Source organism: Tachyglossus aculeatus, chromosome X1, assembly GCF_015852505.1.
Source record: "Tachyglossus aculeatus isolate mTacAcu1 chromosome X1, mTacAcu1.pri, whole genome shotgun sequence".
NCBI classification, from domain to species: domain Eukaryota; kingdom Metazoa; phylum Chordata; class Mammalia; order Monotremata; family Tachyglossidae; genus Tachyglossus; species Tachyglossus aculeatus.
In genome coordinates, this window is record NC_052101.1 from 41,134,674 (window position 1) to 41,156,004 (window position 21,331).

Below are 21,331 nucleotides of genomic sequence, written 5' to 3' on the forward strand. Positions count from 1 at the left end.
CGCTGCTTCTCTAAATCTGCGAAACCAATTCATTTCCCACTGAAATAACAGAAAATAGTTGAAAGTGTCTTATCACGAGCTAAGAAACTAACCCATACAAAAGAAATACATTTAAAAACAGTCGTAATACAATAGTCCCATCAAATAGGCATGAAAATATGAACCAATAATGCAGTACTTTCTCATGTGCATATGTGAAGTGCGATCGCACATGTGGTTTCAATTGGATTGAACAGAGTCAGTGAATGTTTTCCTGACACCATGAGCTTGGCTGGGGTTTGGTGTGTCACGTTATATAAGAAACTGCTTGTGTGTTTGTGCCAGCACAGGTAAGTGCGGCAGTGTGAGTTTTCCCTTAACGTCAGATTTGCAAAGGAGCCAGGGAGAGCTATTCCCCACCACTCCCTGTCATATTTCACTCCCTATTCATCAATTTGACACCTGATGCTAATGGATTAGAAATGCCTGTGCTAGCAGCTCGGCCATTATCTATGCTAAATAGATCTGCCACATGTTCAATTGAGATGGGCTGTGATCCCACTATTCAAGTCCTGTCAAAATACTTCAAGGTAGGGGAAGGGTAGTGTTCAAAGGAGGTACTTTGTAGACAAACTGGGCACTGCTATAAGTAACCCAGTCCTTAAAATCCAATAGCCCAAACACTAGAGAAGCAGCATGGCTTAGTGAAAACAGCATGGGCTTAGAAGTCAGAGGTCGTGGGTTTGAATCCTGGCTCCACCACCTGTCAGCTGTGTGACTCTGGGCAAGTCATTTAACTTCGCTGTGCCTCAGTTACCTCATCTGCAAAATGAGGATTAGGACTGTGAGCCCCCCCATGGGGCAACCTGATAACCCTGTAACCTCCCCAGTGCTTAGAACAGTGCTTTGCACATAGTAGGTGCTTAATAAATATCATTATTATTATTATTACTCTCCTACTACAACCCAGCTTGCACACTTCTAAGGTTCCTCTAATGCCAACCTACTCACCACATCTCAATTCCATCTATCTCACCGCAGGCCTCTCGCCCACGTCCTGCTTCTGGCCTGGAATGCCCTCCCTCCTCATAACTGGCAGACGATTACTCTCCCAACCTTCAAAGCCTTATTGAAGGCCCGCCTCCTCCAAGAGGCCTTCCCCGATTAAGCCCTCCTTTCCTCTTCTCCCACTCCCTTCTGCGTCCCCCTGACTTGCTCCCTTGATTCACCCTCCCTCCCAGCCCCACTGCATTTATGTTCATATCTGTAATTTATTTATTTCTATTAATGTCCGTCTCCCCCTCTAGACTGTAAGCTCGCTGTGGGCAGGTAATGTCTGTTACATTGTAATAATTATGGTATTTGTTTAGCACTTACTTTAAGCGCTTTGTGTCAGTACTAAGTGCTGGGGTAGATACAAGTTAATCAGGTTGGACATGGTCCCTGTCCCATATGGGGCTTGCATTCTCTTAGTCCCATTTTAAAGACGAGGTAACAAGCTCAGAAAAGTTAAGTGACTTGCCCGAGATCACACATCATCAATCGTATTTATTGAGTGCTTACTGTGTGCAGAGCACTGTACTGAGCACTTGGGAAGTACAAATTGGCAACATATAGAGACAGTCCCTACCCAACAGTGGGCTCACACTCTAAAAGGGGGAGACAAAACCAAACATACTAACAAAATAAAATTAATAGAATAGATATGTACACAGCTGTCAGAGGCAGAGCCGGGATTAGACTCCCAGGCTGGTGCTCTATCCGCTAGGCTAGGCGGCTACCTCTGTCACACAGAAATGCACACATGGTCCTCCTCTGCAGACCTGCAGTTTAGTCTAAAGCTGGATGTCACATGTGTACCGGGCTCCCAGAGGAGAACACAACCCTTCCTAAAATGCTTTTCTGCTTCCTTGAAACCAGTTCATCGTTGGACAGTATACTGCCTGGGTGGCAGAATACCCTGTCAGCCCTGTCTTGCAAATGAAAAAAACTCTTCGGGTGCAGATCAGTCGGTCGATGAATGGCATTTATTGAGGGCTTGCTGGATGGAAAGCACCGTTCTGAGCTCGGGAGAGTACACTACAACAGATCTGGGATGCAAACTGGCACCTCCTTGGCCTTCAGGGTTTTTTGTCAGGGTGTAGTGCAAAGCTGACTTAAGTAGCTCAATCACTGGCCTCTCTCCTTATTTGTGCACATTCAGAACGCACTCTTTGGCACCCAGCTACGCATTTCGAAGACTTCTGATAGTGTTGGGTAGCCCGTGGCCAGAAGGTTATTTTAACTGGCCATGTTGGCTCCCAGTGGCTCCTTACGAGCTCTCAGCTTGTAAGAGCCTTTTGGATCCAACTAAAAGTGCAGTAGACGGGAAATAGAGAAACACTCAGGCCAGGATTTCCCAGTAATATTTCAGAGCCAGTCCAGCCAGGCCAACTTCAACGCTCCTTGTGTCTTTGGGCTTGGCTGTGGAGAATAAGGTTGAATAAGGCTACAGCTGTTACACACCCAACTTCACTCCATATGGAATTGATCGTTCGCCCTACAAGGAAAGGGTTAAAATAATAATAATTATGGTATTTGTTAAACACTTACTATCCACCAAGCACTATTCTAAGTGCCGGGGATGATACAAGGTAATCAGATTGTCCCACGTGGGGCTCACAGTGTTACTCCCCATTTTACGGATGAAATAACTGAGGCACAGAGAAGTGGCGGAGCTGAGATTAGAACCCATGTCCTCTGATTCCCAAGCCCGTGCTCCTTCCGCTAAGCCACGCTGCTTCTCACTGAGTCACGAAGAGGCTTTGAACTTTTCCCATCTCATTCAAACTCAAAAGATTATGCAGGGCAAAGGGATTCTAATTTATCAATCAATTGTATGTCTCGAGCTCTTACAGTGTGCAGACCACTGTACTAAGCATTTGGGAGAGCAAAATAACAGTAAGTATCATTTAGGGCATAACGATTATTTGAGATGCTTACAACATCTCTGCTCTGTGCAATTCCACATTTCTGAGTTTCTGGCAGATAGAGCAGCTCACACGGAGCACAATAATCAATTCTTCACATCCTCCAGCTGAACAATGACACAATTAACGAGATGTTTCTCTGTGCCTCGCGTGCATCCGTAATAACAGTGGTATTTGTTGAGTGCTCACTACGTAATAATAATAGTGGCATTTATTAAGCACTTACTAAGTGCAAAGCACTGTTCTAAGTGCTGGGGAGTTTACAAGGAGATCAGGTTGTCCCACGGGGGGCTCACAGTCTTAATCCCCATTTTCCAGATGAGGTAACTGAGGCCCAGACAAGTTAAGTGATTTGTCCAAGATCACCCAGCTGGCAAGTGGCAAAGTCCTCTGACTCAGCCCCGGGTTTCTTCCACTAGGCCACACGTTTCAGAGAAGCAGTTTTACCGTAGCGATGCCTTATTTGGGAGGCAGCAGATGACGGTTCCACATTTGTGGTCGCCATATGGACGGAAAAGGAGATGACAACTGTTATTGGATTACTCGGTACAATGGGTGCCAACTTTTCCTTTCGTGCTTTAGGCTGGAGTCGGGGTCAGGATTTTAGGGGAGACGAAGGCTGGGAGGAGCCAGGCTTCAGGGAACTAAGAGCCTGTTCATATTTAGAGTCACTCGGGGCAGGGAACGGGTCTACAAACTCTGTTGAATAATAATGATAATAATAATTCGGTACTTGTTAAGTGCTTCCTATGTGCCAAGCACTGCTCTAAGCGCTGGAGTAGATACAAGTTAATCAGGTTAAGTGCTTAGTACAGTGCTCTGCACACAGTAAGCGCTCAATAAATACGATTGTTGATGATGATGGACATAGTCCCTCTGTCCCACACAGGGCTCAGAGTCTAAGTAGGGGTGATTACGATCAATCCCCATTTTACGGATGAAGAAGCTGACGTACGGAGAAGTGAATTTGCCCGAGGTCACACATTCATTCAGTCAATCGTATTTATTGAGCGCTTACTGTGTGCAGAGCACTGTACTAAGCACTTGGAAAGTACAATTCGGCAACAGACACAGACAGTCCCTACCCAACAATCGGCTCGCAGTCGGGGGGGGTGGGGGGGGGAGAGATAGACAACAAAACAATACCATCAAAATAGAAAAATAGAATTATAGATCTATATACACAGACAGTCCCTACCCAACAATCGGTTCACAGTCTAGAAGTGGGGGAGACAGACAACAGAACAATACCATCGAAATAGATAAATAGAATTATAGATCTATATACACATCACACAGCAGATACGCGGCAGAGCCGGGGATTAGAATCCAGGTTGTATTGTACCAACTCTGTTGTACTGTATTCTCTGCACACGGGTGACGCTCAGTAAATACCACTGATTAATTTGGGGTCTTTTCGGCCCCAACTGGAAACTCTCAGGCCTTGTCAGAGAGCGGGATGAATAGATCTGGGCCTGTCGCCCAAGCCACTGTGGGAGGAAGCGCCCTCTGAGAAGGTACCTCTGCTTGGGGTCATATGGTCTTTGCACTTTTTTCGCATTTTAAGCTTGCCGCCAACATGGGCACTGAAATAGCTCTTGCTATCTTTCCAGTGAGTCCACCGCCCTCCTTGAAGAAACTTTCTTTTCCTCAGTATCGTGGGGACAAACATCCTGGTGTTGGTGACTCGACCCCGACGCTCAACAGTGCGTCTGTTTGTTGGGGACCCAGGGGACCCAACTCCCCGCAATGCCAACACAGATAGTCACCTTCTGAAAATGATGCCTAAAAAAGTGAGCTGCCCCGTCCTCAAAGGTTTGGTTTCATCAGGTGTGACGACGGTGACTCCACGTTTTGCTACTCCCTAAGTGGCTAGAGTTGTACTAGAGTTGTAAAGTTTTCTGAATTCCAGCGTGGCTCAGTGGAAAGAGCCCGGGCTTTGGAGTCAGAGGTCGTGGGTTCAAATCCCGGCTCCGCCAATTGTCAGCTGTGTGACTTTGGGCAAGTCACTTCACTTCTCTGGGCCTCAGTTACCTCATTTGTAAATGGGGATTAAGACTGTGAGCCCCCCGTGGCACAACCTGATCAACTTGTAAACTCCCCAGTGCTTTGCACGTAGTAAGTGCTTAATAAATGCCATTATTATTATTGATAATAATAATAATTTTATTACTAAGGGCTTGGGAGAGGCAAACATACGTTCCTCTACTGTATTTGAGCTCTGGCTGCACAGTCATGACACCGGCAACTGATCACCTTGTAACCTCCCCAGCGCTTAGAACAGTGCTTTGCACATAGCAAGCGCTTAATAAATGCCATCAAAAAAAAAATTCCTACTCTTCTGACTAGCTCCTAAACCCTGACGCTCTATTTTTATAATATTTTTCTTTTATCTCCCATCACGTATTACTTATGATAAAGACAGAGTTGACAAGCTGTGTCCTCTGCTGAGGTCTGTTTTACATGAGGCGGAGGATGTTTACCGCATCATTCCTTTTCTGTTTTTCCTGGATTTTTCAAACGCCCGAGGGGCTTTCAAAAACCACTACTGTGTTCAAAGAGATTGGGAGTTCAATGTACTAGGCCACTAATGAACATCTAGAAAGATGTTCCCGAGACAGTGGTGGGGAGGGACTGTCTCTATATGTTGCCAAATTGTACTTCCCAAGCGCTTAGTACAGTGCTCTGCACACAGTAAGCCCTCAATAAATGCAATTGATGATGATGATGGTGGTGAGTTGCACGTTCTCTTCCCTGGTTTCCATTTCTTTCTTTTTTTAAAAAAAAATTGGTATTCGTTAGGCAATTAATATGTGCCAGACACCGTACTAAGTGCCAGGGTACATACAAGATAATTTCAGTCACAATTTTAGTCCCTATTTTACAGCTGAGGTAACTGAGGCACAGTAATGGGAAGCGACTTGTCCAAGGTCACACAGCGGATAAGTGGCAGAACCAGGATCAGAACCCGGGTCAATCAATCAATCAAATTTATTGAGCACTTACTGTGCGCACAGCACTGTACTAAGCGCTTGGGAAGTCCAAGCAATATATAGAGACAGTCCCTACCCAACAGTGGGCTCACAGTCTAGAAGGGGGAGACAGAGAACAAAACCAAACATATTAACAAAATAAAATAAATAGAATAGATATGTACAAGTAAAATAGAGTAATAAATATGTACTAACATATATACAGGTTCTGTGGGGAAGAGAAGGAGGTAAGGTGGTGGGGATGGAGAGGGGGACGAGGGGGAGAGTCCAACACTCAGGGGCTCTATCCACTATGCTACACTGCTTCCTTCTGACCGATAGCAAGCTTTGAAAGATGACTGACTCAGGTGAGGAGGGGTGCAATGTGTAAAAGTGAACATCACCTCCCCTTCCCAAAAGCAGGAAGGCTTTGCGCCCGTCATCTGTGGCACTTCCTCCTGAATGAGCCGCTGTCCTCTCCCAAGCGCTTAGTACAGTGCTCTGCACATGGAGAGCGCCCGATAAATGCCACTGATTGATAAGATTGATGAGCCACTCGCATCTGTGGTGCCAAATGCTCCGCTGAGCTCTTTGGTCCTAATCGGACAGCTGGATGCAGTTTGGCCAAGGGACAGACGCCACAGCTTTCCCAAATGGCAATGTTTTTTGTTGGTTTTTTTTTTTGCCAGGGACCAAATATTAGATTGCGATTTTATAACAAGTATCATAGTGACGCACCTTCTGGAGCTCAGTGTAAATCGAGTCATTTTAATTCTAACATTAGCTTGGATCAAAATAAGTCTACCTCCAAAAATGGGTTGGGGGACGGAGAAGGGGGAGGCTCTAATTTTGTTTTGGGAACGAACCTCTGGACTGCCTCTCCACCGAAGATACTGACAATGATAAGCCAGCCTAAACGGGAAAAACCAAGAATTTCCTCAAAATATGCTTTCACATCTAAACCTTCCCTGTTTTAATTCTTCGCCTCCTGTGTATTACGCCACAATCCCATTCATTCGTTCAACCGTATTGAGTGCTCACTGTGTGCAGAGCACTGTACTAAGCGCTTGTGCCTAGCAGAACCAGAAAAAAATGAAAAGTTCCCCAGCGGCACAAAACACCCTCCAGACTTTAAGTTTGCTACGGGCATGGAACGTGTCTGCTAATTCTGCTGTACTGTACTCTCCCAGGCGTTCAGTACAGAGCTCTGCAGACAGTATGCGCTCAATACCTTTGATTGATTATCTTGTTATTTAAGACGCCTAGCAGCTTATGCTCCACCATCAAGTGTAAATTCTTGATTCTTGGGGTTCCTAGATGGGTCCCTCTGAAAAACCTAGCAATGTGCTCAACACTCCGCAGCTGTTTACAGTGCTCTGCACACAGTAAGCGCTCAATAAATAACCACTGAATGAATGGGTGGGGAACGTGCCTATCAACTTTCATTCATTCATTCAATCGGATTTACTAAGCGCTTACTGTGTGCCAAGCACTCACTAAGTGCTTGGGAGAGTACAATATAACAACAGATGCATTCCCTGCTCGCAACAAGCGTACAGTCTAAAGACTCTACCAAGCGCTTAGTACAGTGCTCTGCACACAGTAAGCGCTCAATAAATACTACCGATTGACTGAATAAAAATTATTGAGTGGATGAAAGGTGAACAAACCCAAATAAGACTCTTTTACACGCTACTTCAACTTCACCGGTCAATTGTTTAGCTCCTCCATTAACAGGGTGATCATTACAGTTGTCTCATCTCGGAGTGGAAAAAACCGAGTTAAGCCCAAGGTAAAGGAACTTAACTTTTAAGGAATTTGATGCTTAGAGAATTTAAAGATTCCCAAATCAGGTAAAGTTTGAAATAAAAGGGGAAAAAAATTCAAGGGATCTGTTCTTATTATTAAGGGAGTGCAAACTAATTGGACTGAGAGCTAGCGAACATGGGTTCTTAAGTCCAGAAGGAGGAAATACCCGAGGGGTGGCCTTAGACGAATCGCTTAACCTCTAGACTGTAAGCTCGTTATGGGCAGGCAATGCGCCTGTTATAACATACTCTCCCAAGCACTTAATACAGTGTTCTGAACACAGTAAGAGTTCAATAAATATGACTGACTGACTAATCTTTCGGCGCCTCAGGTTCTTCATCTGTAAAATGGGAATAAAGATATCTGTTCTCCCTTCCTCTTGGATTACAAGCCCCCTATGGGGCACGGACTGTGTCTGATTTGATTGTAATAATGATGATATTTGTTAAGCGCTACTATGTGCCAAGCACTGCTCTAAGCGCTGCGGTACATAGAGGGTAATCGGGTTGTACCAGGTGGGGCTCACGGTCTTAATCCCCGTTTTACAGAGGAGGTAACTGAGGCACAGAGAAGTTGCCCAAGATCACACAGCTGACAAGTGGTGGAGCCGGGTTTAGAACCCGTGACCTCTGACTTCCAAGGCCGGGCTCTTTCCGCTAAGCCACGCCGCTTCTCAATGGCAAGCCTACCACGGCACTTTGCACATTGCTTGGCCGCCTAATACTACTCCTATAAGGAATGCCGCGACTGCTGCTTGGAAGTGAGGAAGGTGCTGTTCTAATAAAAACCATAATAATTTTAGTACTTTTTTAAGCGCTTACTATGTGCCAAACACTGTTATATGTGCTGTGGTAGATACAAGGTAATCATATTGTCCCACGTGGGGCTCCCAGTCTTAATCCCCATTTTCCAGATGAGGTAACTGAGGCCCAGAGAAGTGACGTCACTTGCCCGAAGTCACACAGCTGACAAGTGGCGGAGCCGGGATTAGAACCCACGACCTCTGATTTACTAAGCCACGCTGCTTCTCTACAGGGGAAGCAGCGTGGCTCAGTGGAAAGAGTGCAGGCTTTGGAGTCAGAGGCCATGGGTTCGAATCCTGGCTCCACCACTTGTCAGCTGTGCGGCCTTGGGCAAGCCACTTAACTTCTCTGTGCCTCAGTTACCTCATCTGTAAAATGGGGATTAAGACTGTGAGCCCCAAGTGGGACAACCTGATCACCTTGTATCCCCCCCAGCGCTTAGAACAGTGACTTGCACATAGTAAGCGCTTAACAAATACCACCATTATTATTATGAAGCTGCTAAGTAAACCATTTCCCCAGCACATTAATGGTATCAAAGGGTTAATACATCTTGAGCCTTATCCCTTATTCCAAAGGTGTTTACTCCTTTGGAGAATTAAATCAACTTCCTTCTTGGCATTCGTTTTTCCTTCACTTTATGATTTATGGATGAACAATTGTGGTATTTGTTCATTCATTCATATTTATTGAGAGCTTACTGTGTGCAGAGCACTGTACTAAGCGCTTGGGAAGTACAAGTGGGCAACATATATTTGTTAAGCACTTATTATGTACCATAGAACTATACTAAGCACTGGGGAAGATACAAGAAAATCCGGTTGGACACGGTCCACGTAGGACTCACAGTCTTAATCCCCGTTCTACAGATCAGGTAACTGAGGCCCAGAGAAGTGTAGTGCCTTGCCTAAGGTCACACAGCAGATGCTTGGAGGAGCTGGGATTAGAACCGGGGTCCTCCGACTCCCAAGCCTGTGGTCTTTCCACTAGGCCATACTGCTTAGCCCACAACATTGCTGGAACTCTAAATTGGGACTATTTTTCTCTGTAACCCTAATTACGGTACTATCTGTGGAACATCGATTGGGAAGCTGTGTTGCCTAGTTGGAGGCCTAATCCCGGCTCCGCCACTTGTCTGCTGTGTGGCCTTGGGCAAGCCGCTTCACTTGTCTGGGCCTCAGGCGCCCCTTCTGCAAAATCAGGATTAAATCCTATTTAGACTGTGAGTCCCGTGTGGGACAGAAACTGTAGCCAATCTGATTATCTTGCATTCATTCATTCAATCGTATTCATTGAGCGCTTACTGTGCGCAGAGCACTGTACTAAGCGCTTGGGCAGTCCAAGTTGGCAACATCTAGAGACGGTCCCTACCCAATAGCGGGCTCACAGTCTAGAAGGGGGACACAGACGACAAAACATATTAACAAAATAAAATAAATAGAATAGTAAACATGTACAAGTAAAATAGAGTAATAAATATGTACAAACATATATACAGGTGCTGTGGAGAGGGGACTTACTGTGTGCAAAGCACTGTACTGTTTGGGAGAGCATACTATTTATTCATTCATTCAATCGTATTTATTGAGCGCTTACTGTGTGCAGAGCACTGTACTAAGCGCGTGGGAAGTACAAGTTGGCAACATATACAGACGGTCCCTACCCAACAGCGGGCTCACAGTCTAGAAGGGACAGACAGACAACAAAACAAAACATATTAACAAAATAAAATAGAATAGTAAATATGTACAAGTAAAATGGAGTAATAAATATGTACAAACATATATACAGGTGCTGTGGGGAGGGGACTTATTGTGTGCAAGGCACAGTACTGTTTGGGAGAGTACACTATAACAACAGACAGACACACTGCCCACACTTTGGTGCTTAGTACAGTGCCTGGCACATAGTAAGCCCTTAACAAGTGCCATTAAAATTGCCATCCCTCTTCCCATTCCTGAGGACACAAAACATGACTAACTAGACTGACACATGACCAGCAATATAATGATAATAATAATGACTGTAGCATTTGGAGCAGAGAAGCAGCATGGCTCAGTGGAAGGAGCCCAGGCTTTGGAGTCAGAGGTCATGGGTTCAAATCCTGGCTACGCCAATTGTCAGCTGTGTGACTTTGGGTAAGTCACTTCACTTCTCTGTGCCTCAGTTACCTCATCTGTAAAAAAAAAAATGGGGATTAAGACTGTGAGCCCCTAGTGGGACAACCTGATCACCTTGTAAACTCCCCAGCGCTTTGAACAGTGCTTTGCACATAGTAAGCGCTTAATACATGCCATTATTATTATTACAGTATAATATTATTATAATAACTGTAATAATAATTATTATATATAATTATATAATATATTGATATATTAATATATGTTATTATATAATAATGATAGTATTTGTTAAGCACTTACTATGTGCCACGCACTGCTCTAAGCACTGGGGTCGATACAAGGCAATCAGGTTTTCCCACATGGGGCTCACAGTCTTAATCCCCATTGTACAGATAAAGTAACTGAGGCTCAAAGAAGTTAAAAGTGGCTTGCCCACGGTCACACGGCAGACAAGTGGGGGAGGTGGGATTAGAACTCATGTCCTCTGACTTCCAAGCCCGGGCTCTTTCCACTAAGCCACGTTTACAGTGTGCCAAGCCCCCGTACTAAGCGCGGGGTAGATAACTAGGTAGGACACAGTCCCTGTCCCAAATATAGCTCACATTCTAAGGGGAAGGGAGAACAGGGACTGACTTCCCATTTTTATCTACCCCGTTGCTTAGAACAGTGCCTGACACATAGTATGTGCTTAACAAATACCACAATTCACTTTACGGATGACGAAGCTGAGGCACGGAGACTTGCTAAGGTCAGCCAGCGGACAAGTGGAGGAACCAAAATTAGAACCCAGGTCCCCTGACACCCAAGCCTGTGCTCTTTCCACTAGGCCATGGGGTTAAACACTACACAGTCTGCTAATTGAAAACCCTATCACAATCTATGATGAGCTGATGCGTCGAGAAGCAGCGTGGCTCAGTGGAAAGAGCCCGGGCTTTGGACTCAGAGGTCACGGTTCAAATCACTTGCTAGCTGTGTGACTCTGGACAAGTCACTTCACTTCTCTGGGCCTCAATTACCTCACCTGTAAAATAGGGATGGAGACTGTGAGCCCGCCGTGGGACAACCTGATCACCTTGTAACCACCCCAGCGCTTAGAACAGTGCTTTGCACATAGTAAATGCTTAATAAATGCCATTATCATCATCATTCTCTGGGCCTCAGTTCCCTCATCTGTAAAATGGGGATTAAGACTTTGAGCCCGCCGTGGCACAACCTGATCACCTTGTAACCACCCCAGCGCTTAGAACAGTGCTTTGCACATAGTAAGTGCTTAATAAATGCCATTATCATCATCATTCTCTGGGCCTCAGTTACCTCATCTGTAAAATGGGGATGAAGACTGTGAGCCTGCCGTGGGACAACCTGATCACCCTGTAACCACCCCAGCGCTTAGAACAGTGCTTTGCACATAGTAAGTGCTTAATAAATGCCATTATTATCATTATTATTAATAATAATAATCTATGGCTATAACGCAAAGACCTTAAGCAGAAGGGATATTTTCGATTGTTGCTGAGGATTCAAACAATCTTAGTCACTGAGCGCTTACTGTGTGCTGGGCACTCTATTAAGCACTTGGGAGAGTACAACACAAAATAATAGATGCCCATAATCACACACACACACACACACAAACACACCCTTTAGCCTTTAACATGAATAGAGTCAAAATTGATTTAATAAATTTGGATAATAGCGCCCCAAATCACATCACAATAACAATACCCGGTATTTACGGAGTGCTTCTTTCCGAGGCAAAGCATTTTAGCCACTTCATTAGACCCTGTGAGGTAGCTAGAAGGCAAATATCATTACCCTTATTTCACAGGCACGGGTACTGAAGCCGAAAAAGGTGAAACGACCCCTCCGAGGTCATACAGTGAGTCAGAGACAGACCTGGAACTCGAACAGAAGCGTTCTTCTGCATAGTCCTCACTTTTATTCACTAGATCAAATCAAGATTCAATTGCCCAAATGGGCCGGTAAATGCCAAAAATTGCTTTAAAATGCCTGTTACTAAGTAGACAAAAATGCGGTATCAAAACAGATGAATTAAAAATAAAGCATTTTTAAAAGAATGGCGCATTACCCAATGGAAGGCAAAATACCTGTGGACACCCACAAAGCAGTATATAAAAGAAATTCCTTCTAAATCTGTGGGAAGCTCCTTCAGGAAACACCGCCACTTTTTTTTAGAACTTTTCTTCTGAAATTCTTACTATTAGAAGTCATCTCCAGTGGGCAGCCTCATGCCCCGGGCACCAAGAGCCCAGGCTTTGGAGTCAGAGGTCATGGGTTCAAATCCCAGCCCTGCCAATTAGCTGTGTGACTTTGGGCAAGCCACTTCACTTCTCTGGGCCCCAGCTACCTCATCTGTAAAATGGGGATTAAGACTGCGAGCCCCATGTGGTGGGACAACCCGATCACCTTGTAACCTCCCCAGCGCTTAGAACAGTGCTTTGCCCATAGTAAGCGCTTAATAAATGCCATTATCATCGTCATTCTCTGGGCCTCAGTGACCTCATCTGTAAAATGGGGATTAAGACTGCGAGCCCCACGTGGTGGGACAACCCGATCTCCTTGTAACCTCCCCAGTGCTTAGAACAGTGCTTTGCCCACAGTAAGTGCTTAATAAATGCCATTATCATCATCATTCTCTGGGCCTCAGTGCCCTCATCCGTAAAATGAGGATTAAGACTGTGAGCCCCACGTGGGACAATCCGATCACCTTGTAACCTCCCCAGCGCTTAGAACAGTGCTTTGCCCACAGTAAGCGCTTAATAAATGCCATCATTATTATTATTTAGACCGTAATCACCCAGACGCTCAGTGCTTAGCCCAAAGTAAGCACTTGACAAATATCGCCGATTTTATTACTGCTACTCATTCCTTGCCCACCAACAATCCTCCCCAAATCCCTTAGAGCTACGTAAGAGGCAGTATCACTCCAGCTTTACTCCAGGGAAAAATCGAAGTCAAGCAACTGTAAAACACAGAGTAGACGGCAGAACTCAGGTCTCCGCGCTCCAGGCCGGTGACCCGGTTTCCCTCGACCCGGTAAGGTGAGAACGACTATTTTCTGTTCTACAAAGACGGTAGAAACGGATCCTCGGTGTTAAGGAAAACCTGGGCCGTGGTACTCGGCTGTGGCGACGTCACGCACGCAGGCAGTTTCTTCAATAACGCAGCACAGGCCGAGGCCGAACGGATTCAGATTATGGGAAGAACGTTCCCCGATTCCCTAATCCCGTTCTAGCCAACACAGGTATTGAAACCGGGCGCTCGGGAAGGGCTGTGTGTATCATATTCCAAATCACCCCCTTCGTTCTGCAACTACGTGCTATTCCCACCGGATTTGGTGCAGATTATTCACTAGGTTTTAACCAGTATCGACGGTTGAGCGTGCGTGAGGCGTAGTTGGGAAACACAAGAGAAATTAAGGCTGTCATCCCTGTCCTATTGGAGCTCACGATCTAATAGGGTTCCGTACCACAGTTAAACTTGTCTTGCCTGTACTGTAGGATCGCTGATGAACAGATAGTTCTTCAATTTAAAGAGGGCAGAAGGTAAGGCATAATTTGCCGCATACTAAACTAAAATCAATCAATCGTATTTAGTGAGCGCTTACTGTGTGCAGAGCACTGTACTAAGCGCTTGGGAAGTCCAAGTTGGCAACATATAGAGACGATCCCTACCCAACAGCAGGCTCACAGTCTAGAAGGGGGAGACAGACAACAAAACAAAACATATAATAAAATAAATAAAATAAATATGTACAAGTAAAATAAATAAGTAAATAATGAACATAGGTTCTCATCAATTGATCAGTGGTATATCTGAGTGCTTAATATGTGCGGAGCACCGTACTAAGCGCTTGGGAGACCACGATACAGTGGAATTAGTCGACATGTTTCCTGCCCACAAGGACCTTACAAGTCTAGTGAGCTTACAAGTCTAGTGATAACATATATTAGGCACGCTCTGAAGGATGGTCACAACATAGTTATAACTAGTGTACTTTGGAAAAACCTAGTGATTAATACCCATTCAAAGATTGGCTCAGGCACATCTGCATTTTCACATCTGAAAATGTAAGAAACATATAGCCATAATCTATTTCTACATTTCACTTAGTCTATAATGATTAATACCCATTCAAAGATTGGCTCAGGCACATCTGCATTTTCACATCTGAAAATGTAAGAAACATAAAGCCATAATCTATTTCTACGTTTCACTTAGTCTATAATGATTAATACCCATTCAATGACTTGCTCAGGCACACCTGTATTTTCACATCTGAAACTGCAAGAAACATAGAGCCATAATCTATTTCTACGTTTCACTTAGTCTATTTTTCTCCCAGGCGAACGGTTGTACTTTAGCATCTACTGCAATTTTTAGGCAACTGACTTTTAGAAAACAACTTCTAAATTAAATAAAACAGATGTTAAAATGCGCTCTTGAAAGCTCCAAATAAATGAAGAAATATTTTTAAGTGGTATTTGTTAAGCACTAAGACACTAACAGACACTAGTGTTAAGCCAGACACTAAGCGCCAGGGAAGATACAAAATAATCAGAATGAACACAGTCCCTGTCCCTCACGGGGCTCATAGTCTTAATCCCCATTTTACAGCCGGGATAACTGAAGCACAGAGAAGTGACTTGCCCAAGGTCGCAGGGCAAACAAGTGACGGAGACAGGATTAGAACTCAGGTCCTTCTGATTCCCAGGCCCATGCTCTACCCACTAGGCTACACTGCTTCTCAATTCATTTAAGTCTGAATAACCGTAATACAATGCACCTCCTACTCATAAGCACTCTGAAAGGCAAAATACTTAAAAATCCCATTCAGTCCCATGGCTACTGGCCTTTAAGGAACTCCCTCAAAAGAAATCTTTGAGCTGAGGCTAAAAAGTTATTTTGGTCCCCAACGTGAAAAGGTTGTAACTTTAACTGGGTGAGTATTGGCTGTTTTCCTGGGTTTTTATTTTATTTTAATTTGCCAATACAAATTCTGCCTTTTTAACCTTTAACTTTTAAGTCTTCATCCTGAAACTAGGGAGGAAAAGAAAAAAACCCACCCTCACGTCATGTACGTTTGATATTATTATTCATTCATTCATTCAATCGCATTTATTGAGCGCTTACTGTGTGCAGAGCACTGTACTAAGCGCTTGGGAAGTACAAGTTGGCAACATACAGAGACGGCCCCTACCCAACAGTGGGCTCACAGTCTAGAAGGGGGAGGCCCATATTATTCGGCCCATAGTCGTCCAATAAACAATAAAACGAACGCTAATGTGAAAAACTGCCAACAAAATAGCAACAGGAGCAGCAGCTGTTACATTACAGCCAGCCAGGGCCTGCAATGAGAATTGGAGATTCTGTCCCTTCTCTATTTACCCCAGTAGTATTTCCCAACTTAAAACTTGCCAGAAAGACTAGAATCAAATACACTTTTAAATTTAATTTGCCCACGCTTTCTTGAATCTCTCCCAACTGAGCTCCCATCCCAAACCCCAAACCCGCCCCAAACACATCTATTCACCAAGTTTTTCGATACCACATAACTCCATTCCCTCCTGAAAATGAGATATCGACCGCTCCGAATCCCAGAAATCCTTGACTGCCCTGTCTTTCGAACATGTACAACTCCCTCTTCCAAAAATTAGGGGGATCAAACAATAGTGACGAGAGTTGCCTGTCATTTCATTCAGTCGTATTTATTGAGCGCTTACTGCATGCAAAGCTAAGCACTTGGGAGAGTACAATATAACAGACATATTCCCAGTTCACAATGAGCTCACAGACATTACTATACCATAAATAAATAAATTGCAGATATATACAGGCATCAATTTCTTCCTCATTGCTACCCCTTGCCCCCAATAAGCCTCTGGCAGCCCACCCCTCTCTGGGGGTTTGTCCCACTTCTCCCCCACCCAAACTTGGGAAGGGGCCCAAACTTTCATTCAATCTATGCCCTGGGCGCTTAGCACGTGCACAGCACTGCACTAAGCGCTTGGAAGAGGATGCTACAACTGTAAGCTGGGAGCTCGTTGTGGGCAGGGGATAATAATAATAATAATAATGACATTTATTAAGCGCTTACTATGTGCAAAGCACTGTTCTAAGCGCTGGGGGGATACAAGGTGATGAGGTTGTCCCACGCGGGGCTCACAGTCTTAATCCCCATTTTTACAAATGAGGTAACTGATGCTCAGAGAAGTCAAGTGACTTGCCCGAAGTCACCCAGCTGACAGTTGGTGGAGCCGGGATTTGAACCCCGACCTCTGACTCCAAAGCCCGGGCTCTTTCCACTGAACCACGCTGTTCTACTAGACTCTCCCAAGCGCTTAGTACAGTGTTTCACATACCATAAGTGCTCAAGAAACATGATTAATGACAATAATAACAGGCACATGCCCTGCCCACAACAAGTTCACAGTCTTATAGGAGCTTGGAGCTTACAGGGTTTGGAGGATGGGGGTGTGGGGAGAATGGGGGTGAGGAAGATGGGTGTGTGGGGAGGATTGGGGTGTGGAGAGAACTGGGGGTGTGAATTGGGGGGTTGGGTGGATGAGGCTGTGGGGAGAATTGGGTGGGCTAGGGAGAACTGGGGGGTGGGGTGGGGAGGAATTGGGGAGAATCGGGGTGGGATGGGGAGAGGGTGGGGAGAATTTGGGGGGTTAGGTGGAAGGGGCTGTGGAGAGGATGGGGGTGGGAATGGGGAGGGGGGAATTGGGGATAAGATGAGAAAGGGGGTGGGGAGAATGGTGGGTGGGGAGAATTGGGGTTGGGGAGAATTGGGGGTGGGATGGGGAGAGAATGGGAAGAATTGAGGGTGGGGAGAATTGGTGGGTGGGATAAGGGAGTGGGGAGAATTTGGGGGGTTAGGTGGATGGGGATGTGGGGGGCTGGGGAGAATTGGGGGGATGGGGAGAGTGTTGAGTGGGAAGAATTAGGGGGTGGGATGAAAAGGGGGTGGGGAGAATTGGGGGGTTGGGTGGATGGGGTTGTGGGGGGAATGGGAGGGATGGGGAGAAGGTAGGGTGGGGAGAATTAGGGGGTGGGATGAGAAGGGGGGTAGGAAGAATTGAGTGGGCTGGGTGGAAGGGGTTGTTGGGGGGATGGGAAGGGGGTGGGGAGAATTGGGGGGGTTGGGGAGAGTGTTGGGTGGAGAGAATTAGGGGGTGGGATGAGACGGGGTGGGATAAAAGGGGATGGGATGAAAAGGGGATGGGATGAAAAGGGGGGTTGGGTGGATGAAGTTGTGGGGGGAATGGGGGTGATGAGGAGAATGTTGGGTGGGGAGAATTAGGGGGTGGGATGAGAAGGGGATGGGACGAAAAGGGGACGGGATGAAAAGGGGGTGGGATGAAAAGGGAGTGGGATGAAAAGGGAGTGGGATGAGAAGGGGGGTTGGGTGGATGAGGTTGTGGGGGGAATGGGGGTGATGAGGAGAACGTTGGGTGGGGAGAATTAGGGGGTGGGATGAGAAGGGGGTGGGTTGAAAAGGGGGTGGGACGAAAATGGGGTGGGATGAAAAGGGGGTGGCATGAAAAGGGGATGGGGAGAATTGGGGGGTTGGGTGGATGGGGTTGTGGGGGGGATGGGAAGGGGGTGGGGAGGATTCAATCAATCAGTCAATCGTATTTATTGAGCACTTACTGTGTGCAGAGCACTGTACTAAGCGCTTGGGAAGTCCAAGTTGGCAACATATAGAGACAGTCCCTACCCAACAGCGGGCTCACAGTGTAGAAGTTTGGGGGGGGGGGGGGGGACACAACAAAACCGAACACATTAACAAAATCAATAGAATAGATACGTACAAGTTAGAGTAATAAATACGTACAAACGTGGAAGGGGGGACAGAGAATAAAACCAAACATATTAACAAAATCAACAGAATAGATACGTACAAGTTAAATAGAGTAATAAATATGTACAAACATAGAAGCCCACTGTTGGGTAGGGACCGTCTCTATATGTTGCCAACTTGTACTTCCTAAGCGCTTAGTACAGTGCTCCGCACACAGTAAGTGCTCAATAAATACGATTGATTGATTGATAGAAGGAGGGGCCAGAGAACAAAACCGAACATATTAACAAAATCAAAAGAATAGATATGTACGAGTTAAATAGAGTAACAAAAATGTACAAACATAGAAGGGGGGAACAGAGAACAAAACCAAACATATTAACAAAATCAATAGAATGGATTTGTACAAGTTAGAGTAATAAATATGTACAAACATAGAAGGGGGGGCAGAGAAAAAAACCAAACATATTAACAAAATCAATAGAATAGATATGTACAATTTAAGTAGAGTAATAAATACGTACAAACATAGAAGGGGGGGGGGACAGAACAAAACCGAACATAGTAACAAAATCAATAGAATAGATATGTACAATTTGTAGAGTAATAAATATGTACAAACATAGAAGGGGGGGACAGAGAACAAAACCAAACATATTAACAAAATCAATAGAATGGATATGTACAAGTTAAATAGAGTAATATGTACAAACATAGAAGGGGGGGCCAGAGAACAAAACCGAACATAACAAAATCAATAAAATAGATATGTACAATTTAAGTAGAGTAATAAATACGTACAAACATAGAAGGGGGGGGACAGAAAACAAAGCTGAACATAGTAACAAAATCAATAGAATAGATATGTACAATTTAAGTAGAGTAATAAATATGTACAAACATACAAGGGGGGGAGACAGAGAACAAAACCGAACATAGTAACAAAATCAATAGAATGGATATGTACAAGTTAAATAGAGTAACAAATATGTACAAACATAGAAGGGGGGACAGAGAACAAAACCAATAGAATGGATATGTACAAGTTAGAGTAATATGTACAAACATAGAAGGGGGGACAGAGAACAAAACTGAACATATCAACAAAATCAATAGAATAGATATGTACAAGTTAGAGTAACAAATATGTACAAACATAGAAGGGGGGACAGAGAACAAAACCAAACATATTAACAAAATCAATTGAATGGATATGTACAAGTTAAATAGAGTAATAAATATGTACAAACATAGAAGGGGGGGACAGAGAACAAAACCAAACATATTAACAAAATCAATAGAATAGATATGTATGTTAGAGTAATATGTACAAACATAGAAGGGGGGGCAGAGAACAAAACTGAACATATTAACAAAATCAATTGAATGGATATGTACAAGTTAGAGTAACAAATATGTACAAACATAGAAGAGGGGGGACAGAGAACAAAACCAAACATATTAACAAAATCAATTGAATGGACATGTACAAGTTAGAGTAATAAATATGTACAAACATAGAAGGGGGGGGGACAGAGAACGAAACCAAACATATTAACAAAATCAATTGAATGGATATGTACAAGTTAAGTAGAGTAACAAATATGTACAAACATAGAAGTGGGGGGACAGGGAACAAAACCAAACATATTAACAAAATCAACTGAATGGATATGTGCAAGTTAAATGGAGCAACAAATATGTACAAACATAGAAGGGGGGGACAGAGAACAAAACCGAACATATTAACAAAATCAATTTAATGGATATGTACAAGTTAGAGTAATAAATATGTACAAACATAGAAGGGGGGGACAGAGAACAAAACGAAACATATTAACAAAATCAATTGAATGGATACGTACAAGTTAAATAGAGTAACAAATATGTACAAACATAGAAGGGGAGGGACAGAGAACAAAACCAAACGTATTAACAAAATCAATAGAATAGATATGTACAAGTTAGAGTAATATGTACAAACATAGAAGGGGGGGCAGAGAACAAAACTGAACATATTAACAAAATCAATTGAATGGATATGTACAAGTTAGAGTAACAAATATGTACAAACATAGAAGGGGGGGACAGAGAACAAAACCAAACATATTAACAAAATCAACTGAATGGATATGTACAAGTTAAATAGAGTAACAAATATGTCAAACATAGAAGGAGGGGACAGAGAACAAAACCAAACATATTAACAAAATCAACTGAATGGATATGTACAAGTTAGAGTAATAAATATGTACAAACATAGAAGGGGGGGACAGAGAACAAAACCGAACATATCAACAAAATCAATAGAATAGATATGTACAAGTTAAATAGAGTAACAAATATGTACAAACATAGAAGGGGGGGGGACAGAGAACAAAACCGAACATATCAACAAAATCAACAGAATAGATATGTACAAGTTAGAGTAACAAATATGTACAAACATAGAAGGGGGGGGACAGAGAACAAAACCAAACGTATTAACAAAATCAAAAGAATAGATATGTACAAGTTAGAGTAATAAATATGTACAAACATAGAAGGGGGGGACAGAGAACAAAACCAAACATATTAACAAAATCAATTGAATGCACATGTACAAGTTAGAGTAATAAATATGTACAAACATGGGGGGGGGGACAGAGAACAAAACCGAACATATAAACAAAATCAATAGAATAGATACGTACAATTTAAGTAGAGTAATAAATATGTACAAACAAAGAAGGGGGGGCAGAGAATAAAACCGAACATAGTAACAAAATCAATAGAATAGATATGTACAAGTTAAATGGAGTAACAAATAGGTACAAACATAGAAGGGGGGGGACAGAGAACAAAACCG

General features: G+C 43.9%; 1 protein-coding gene across 4 annotated transcripts in view; it reads right to left on the reverse strand.

Annotated features, from left to right (window-relative positions):
• RBM27 (RNA binding motif protein 27) overlaps positions 1-21,331 on the reverse strand; it is an 80,097-nt gene that overhangs the window by 56,309 nt on the left and 2,457 nt on the right. The gene's annotated exons all lie outside the window — the stretch shown is intronic.